The sequence below is a fragment of the Anas acuta genome, chromosome 5 (assembly GCF_963932015.1).
Source record: "Anas acuta chromosome 5, bAnaAcu1.1, whole genome shotgun sequence".
In the NCBI taxonomy this organism is placed as follows: Eukaryota; Metazoa; Chordata; class Aves; order Anseriformes; family Anatidae; genus Anas; species Anas acuta.
The window spans coordinates 1171642-1178741 of NC_088983.1; positions in this window are offsets into that span (position 1 = coordinate 1171642).

The window sequence follows — 7100 nt, forward strand, 5'->3', positions numbered from 1 at the left end:
TCTGGATATTTCCGCCAGCAGAGCATGCTCTGCTGCTCAGAGGCTCTTCTTCATCCAGAAGGGATCGTTTCTCTGGTTTGTACTTTCATTAAGACAACAGATGCACTTACCTGTGGCTCCACGGGTGGAAACCGTGAGCTTTAGAAGAGACCACTGGGATGAGATTCACTAAATGGAGAAAATCTGGACTTATTGGGAGCGAGCCCCTGGGCTCCGGGCGTTTACTCAAGGAGCAATTAGAAGACGTGCAGCTGTCGGCTGTCGGGTTTCTGCCACGGAGCACGAGGCCTCCGCCAGGCAGCTGGGAGGCACGAAGCGGTGCCGAGGATGCTCTGCATCCATCCCCGCAGCCCCAGCCGGACCGGGGGCAGGAGGCACCCAGCCTCGGTTAGAGGGGCACGAACCCAGCTGTGTGCGTGGCCGTGGGCTGGCAGCGGGCAGAGGAGCCCCGTACCCCCCTGCTCTGTCCTCCCCCCATCAGCGTCCCAGCCAGCATCGATCCTGCCGCCTGCTTCCACATCGCCATGGCAACCGCCCAGTCTGAAATTAGCTAATAGCAGAGATAAGGCAGCGAATACTTAGGAAATTCTTATCAAGCCCTTACTGCCATCGCAGTTTGCTGCGTTTCACACTGTACAAGCATCCCCTTGTTTGCGGGGAAATTACAGGAGAATGCATTGCAAAGTGTCTGGTGCGTGCTTCGGCTGATTTCCCCGCAACAAACCTGAATGAATTAGAAAGAATACAGAGTGCTTACAGGCATGAGAAATCGAGGTTTTATTTAGGTCATTACAAAAAGCCTCTATTAACTCACCTCGAGAAGAGTGCATATTAAAACGAAAATACGTCTCTCCCTTAACTGCCTGCATCTACTCAGCGCCCCGGCCCTTGTTCATGCCACACGCTGTGAGCAGTGCAGCACCTTGCTTAAAACATTTCTCCTTGTGCTCAGTCTGCTGGGCAGGTCCTTAGGAGAGCAGTGCAGAGCACAAGGTGCAGCACGGCGCTGGGGGTGGCAGCCTGCAAGGGACTGCGCCCATCCCCGTGCTGGGCAGATTTTGTGACCATGGGCACCCGAGGGGCTGTGCTCTGCCCCGTCACTCTGCAGGCACAACGCTGCTGGAACTGCTTTGGGGCTATTTGCTGTGAGAAATACTCGAAGCATCAAGTCACCGAATTTCCCTTCACGGCGCTGTTTTGGGGGGTGGCTGCCCTCTCCCAGCAGCCTGGCCGGGAGGTGGCCGGGGTCCTGCCTCCCCCCGCTGTCCCGTGCCATCCAGCCCTCAGGGGCTCCTGCTCCCACCTGCGGGAAGTGAAGCCCAGCAGCCCCAAAGCAGGCAAATCTGAAATCAATTTTCTATTTACTGCTGTCTTGATTGCTTTGATTTGTACTTTGCTGAGGCAATTGAGAACCGGAGGGTTTCTGCACGTTGGGAAGGGTCGGTGGGAGTCACGGGGCAGCTCAGCAGCGGCGGCACACGGCAGCGCCACGCCACCGCCGGAGCCTGCAGCCAGGTGGCTGCAGTCCTCACCATGTCCCCTTCCTAAGCCACCCCTCTGCAAACACCGGGAAAACACAAGTTATTTGATGAGAGAGGAAAATAAATGTCTGTTCAAGCACCTCCTGTATTGAGAAGAGGCACAAACTGGTGCTCTCAATCCACTTCTGTGGAAGGCCGACGAGGTTTCCTTAAGCTCTCATGTTGCCCAAAGCAGCATCTCATGTACAGAAGCAACATCAAAAGAGGAAAAGTGCATAAATGTCAGGCACAGTAAGAATAACACCGCTGGGACACCGCCAGAGCTTTGCTCAGCACTTGCCATCCTGCATGCCCGGAGCAGTGATGTGGGGGTGCTCCCCCGGGCCCGGCTGCAGCTGCAGCACCCAGGGCGCAGCCGTGCAGTGGCAGCAGGCTCAGGAGAGCCTGCACGAGCAGCTCGGCTGCGAGCCCTGGGGACGGGCAGCTCCAGCTGTGCTCTGCAGATGTGCTCTGCAGATGTGCCTGCCATCAGCACCTGGCGGGACACAGCAGGGAAATGGGGGGCGGAAAGCTGACAGCACGGGCTGGGGGCAACGGCTGGCCAGCAGCACGTGGCTTCCCCGCCTGGATACGTCCTTCCACGGGGCATGGGGAATGCATGAGGCTTGCCTGCTGCAGGGAGCTGCAGCACTGGAATATTAACTCCCAGGGAGAAAAAGTACCGACAAGGTGGGTTCTGCTGTCACAGCAAAAAAAGGAGGGGAAAAAAAAAAAAAAACTACAAAACTGTTCAGTGCCATAGCAAGCTGAATAGAAAACAAGTTTTTTAAAGCCTGAAAGCTGTCTTTTTCACACTCCCTTTTTTGTCACGGAGAGCCTTTTTAACTCTGTAACATACAGACTAGAAATAAGAGGGACTCCGGGGTGGCACGCAGCCTCCTAACAATACGGCAACCTAGATGACAGTGGATTGCTTTGAACACGTTTCTTAAGAATTTTAGAGGGGCTGAAAGGGGGTTTTCTCTTTTTAGACTTTCTCTCACTTCTTTCCTATTTGGACTTAGGTTTTAGCTCAGAAGCTTCCCTGCATCTGGCAGGATAAGCAGTGCGTGCTAAGGAAAGAAAGCAGAGGGAGAGGCTGCGTGCCCAGGCTTAGCCGCCTATGGAAAAGAAATGTTATTAAATTGTTCTCTTTCTTTTCTCTTTGTAGTCCACTGATCCTGAAAACTAAGATGACTGCTGGTGTATTGAGGCTTGTGCATCCCAGGCTGTTGTAAAGGAAATTGCCTCCTTGATCTAGGACGTGTGAGCCTGAGCAGATAAAAGGAGCTGGTGAGCGGTGGGTCAGAAAAGCCAATCCACCACCATTTACTGGGCTTCTGCAGCATTTTAAAGCTTGGCTCTGACTTAAAAGGAGATCCTTATTTAACTTCTGCAGTTAACAGCAGTGGATCTCTGTTCCCTTCCTCTAAGCTGGAAAGCAAATATTTTACCACTGTGAAATTGCAAGCAGGAGACATGAGCGTGGACAGGGCATGAAGCCCCGGTGTTCCTCCTGCCTGTAGCTGCTGCTGCACGGAGGGGTTCCCAGAGAGGTGCTCTTGGGGTTTGTCTCTTGCTGTGTAATTTTCTTTGCCTTCTAAGAAGGAATGAATATATTACTTATAACTAAAAGAAAAACAGCAAGCTGGAGAGGTAGGCATCATTTATCCATCACATCTCTTTAAAACCCATTCTTTTCTCATTCACAGTAAATAACCTGCAAAATTATATGAACATAAAATCCCATCACAATAAAAATGGCTTTTTAGAAGGTAGGTAGAGACAATTTCAGACCAACAAAAATAGAACACTGGGAAATAACTCAATACTCAGGACATCAGACCGTCCTTATCAACTTGTCGATGGAAAATCTTGATTTAGTGTTTTTTGCAGAAGCACTGTGATTTAGTCATTGAAAATTTCCTACAAATAAAGCAGTACACACCGACAAATCAGCAACTTCTTTTGAAATATTTGCTCAGGGATTTAATTTGGAATTTGAATAACTTATGACATTTTTTATCAGATCATTGAGTGACAAGTTTAAACTTCAGTTAAATATTCTGTCTTTTTCATAGGGCACTTTCACAGTGTATGGATAGCAAAGTCTGTTTATTAATCAAAGAATAAAGTACATGTAGATGAAAGTAAGCACAGATAGGAGAAAGAGTACTGAACATACTTTAGCTGTACTCCAAGATACTTTTGAAAATAATTTCATGCTAAAATAACATATTGGGAAAATGTTGTTAACCTAGAGTATATGGGGTAACTGTGATGTGTTATCTTTCCTTAGGACCCCCAATCCTTGATAGCAAATACTTGGTCAATCTCCTGTGCAAAGACTTATCTAGAACATTTAATATTTCCATTGGATCATACCACGTGCTAATTTTCATAAAGAAGTAAAATTTATCTTAAAGAAAACACTTTTTTTTTTCCTCTTCTTCTATAGGGAACTATTCTATAATTTATTCTTCTGAATGGCAGAAACTTTCTTCTGCTTTCCAGCCTAAACTTATTCATGGAAATTTTAAATCCCCTTGTCCTTGTGCCAGCACTGTCCTTTAGGTTAAATATTGCTTTTCTCTCCCCGGGGTTTAGCCCTCAGTGCATTTCTCTGAGGCAGTCACATCCTCCTCCGGTTCCTACTTTTCTCATCTAATTAAGCCATACTTTCAGCCTCTTATCAGGGGAGAAGTTCTTCATTTGAACTGGTTTCAGATAGTTTAGCAGTGGTTTAGCTTCTGCACCTCCACTGCAAAGCAAGCCCAGCACACACCGATATCCATCTGCCGTCGTGCAAACAAGCAAGTAAATAAATAACTGGGGAGAGAACAAGCTGTCCTCGCTCGCAGCAAGTTCATTACTTCTGAGTGCAGATTGTGCCTCTCCGAGGCTCCTTCCCTTCACTTTTAATGAAACGAGCTGAATTCCTCTGTGTTATCTGCGGAATACATGTGTGTATAAAACAAAATAAGTACAAGGAGCCAAGCTGAGAGTCTTTAAAATAGTAATCTGTAAACATATTACTGAAGCAAGCCTTGAATAAAACCCACACCAAATCACAGAAAAAAAAAAAAATACTATCATAGAAAAGAAGCTGCCCCAGGCTGAAAGCCCCCACTGCCAGCCCCGGGAAAAGGGACCCGGCACCAAGGCTGCCCCCATGCTGGGAGGTCCAGGAGGGAGGCAGCGGGGACTGGAGGTGCTGGTCCTTGTGCCTGCTGGACCGAGAGGGTGCAGAGCAGGGCAGTAAATAAAACAGACACGGAGAGGGCTGAGGTACTCAACAAGTTCTTCACTGCCTGTTAGGTTTGCCTCATCTCTCAGGTCCCCAAACCTCCAGGTAGGGGCTTGGGGGGCAGAGCCCTTCCCACAGTAATTGAGGAGCAGGTTCGGGACCTCCTGATGAAACCGAACAGGTACAAGTCTGTGGGGCCCGATGACATGAATCCCACAGTCCTGAGGGGACTGGGGTGTTTCTGCCTGTGATCAGGCACTCACCCATCTCCATGGGTTCCTGGCCCAACCAAGGGTTTTGCTGGTCCTTGGGGCAGAAAGCTTTCCAAACTCCCAAAGAGCCACCAGGACAGGGACACTCATGTGTGATGGCCTCAGCCCTGGGAAATGAGACCCCTGCGTGCCGCTGCCTTCCGAACATGCTGCACAGCCAGGAAGAGAATGAAGTAGATTTTCTCTTCATACCACAGGGATTTAAAGCAGTTGGAAAAAGGCCAAAAATAAATAAATCAGCATCCTCTGATCCTCTGAGCACAGAGAAAGGAGAGCATATCTCAGCTCCCTTGTAGCGATGATGGATTAATGGTTTTGTGAGCGTGTAGGAATCAGCCCTATTGCAAAATGCATCTGTCACACAACTTGCAACACCTGCCACACATTAAACGCGACGTGCTGGCGTAAGGCAACATCTACCTTAAATTGAGCAACGTGAGATAATAGGAGATGTTCTTCATCAACACCCGAGTGCCTCTCACATAGGAGCTGCTGTGCCCCTGTGCCGGGAGGGCTCCTTCAGGCACGGGGGGCTGCAGGTGGTGATTCTCCCCCTGTGCCCTGCTTGGTGCCCAGCCAAAGGGGCAATGGGGACTGGGGGTCTCAGCGCCCCGCAGCTGCCCCATGCTGTGTGTTGGGCAGTCAGACAGGCATCCTGGCACAGGCAGACAGCACAGCACATCACGTATTTGGCAGTATCGAGGGGAAAAGCAGCACATCTTTAGAGGCCAAGCACTGCTGCCCCTGCAGTCCTCGTGGTTTGAGGTGAAACATTGCATCTGGCATTTCCGCGCACAACTGCTTCAGTAATATCTGCCTCCTTGGCCACACAAAGCAATCAGAAACTCACCCTAAAACCGAGTTTGTCACACTCCTGCCACCTGCAGTTAATTTAGAGACCAGGGCTGGTTTCCTAATGGGAAGGGGAGCGTGGCTGCCACCACCTCACCAGCACCCAGGGGTGCTCCGGACACTGCTCAGGACATGGCGTGAGGATGGATTTGTTCGTGTCCGCCTGGGGTTTTGCAGATGGAAACTGCTAGCCATCATGATTTGTATTCCTAAACAGCAGCAGGACTGAACAGCACATCAGAACCAGGTTCACCACTCAGAGCAGTGATTAATGAGCTCGATGCGATTCCTCCTGGCCCTGAGCTTACCTGCCCGCCGCAGCAGAAGCCAGCAGCCCGGCTCCCCGCTGCTCACTGCCCCTCTGGCAGGGAGAGACGGCCCCAAACAGCAGCAGGTTTCAGCCCCGTTAAAGCTAACAGCTGCTTGAAGGCTCGCCAAAAAGCAGGCTCTGCATTTCACCTACACAGCATCTGAGTGCCCCCAGGGGGGTCCCGGCGGGCACTGACGAGCCCAGTCCCAGCCACGTCCCCCAGGCACTGCAGGAGCAGTGTGGGGCACGCAGGCCTGCAGCACGGCAGGGGCAGGAGCACGGGGTGCCCCCTGAGCACCACTGCCCAGCCTGCCCCATCACAGGAGCAGCCAGCCTCATGGCCGAGCGAAGAGCGGCTTCAGCTCGGGGTGAAGATCAATATCATAACACCCATCAGAAGGAAAATAATGTGGTCAAAGCAGGTTTTTAACGGTACATAATGCTGCCAGAAATTATGTAACTAAAATATATACACATTGATTGCTGTGTGTCAAGGTAAGTCCCCGCTGAAGCTGCACTGCGTTTGAGGTCCAAGTCCCATGGAAAGCACAGCACATAATTGTTTTATCATACAAGAGAGGGAGGTCATCTATTTCACTGATGCTGAAAATGTTCTATTTCTTCCAGTTATGCCAATCGATCTAATAAAATATATATTAAAAAAAAAAAAAAAAAGTAAAAAAGATCTAATTAAAACAACTGTTTTGAATTGAATTCTGCAGAATGAGTAGTGGAATGGGTGCTTCGCAGTGCCCCCAGCCACCCAGCGAGTGTGTTGAGCTGAAGGTGTTGCCATAGGGAGAAAAATTCCCGTACATGGGGAATGCATAGAGAAGGCAGAAATGCAGCTCTGTCTTCAACGATGAACACAGCTCTTAGCCTGTCATGCAGGGAATTTC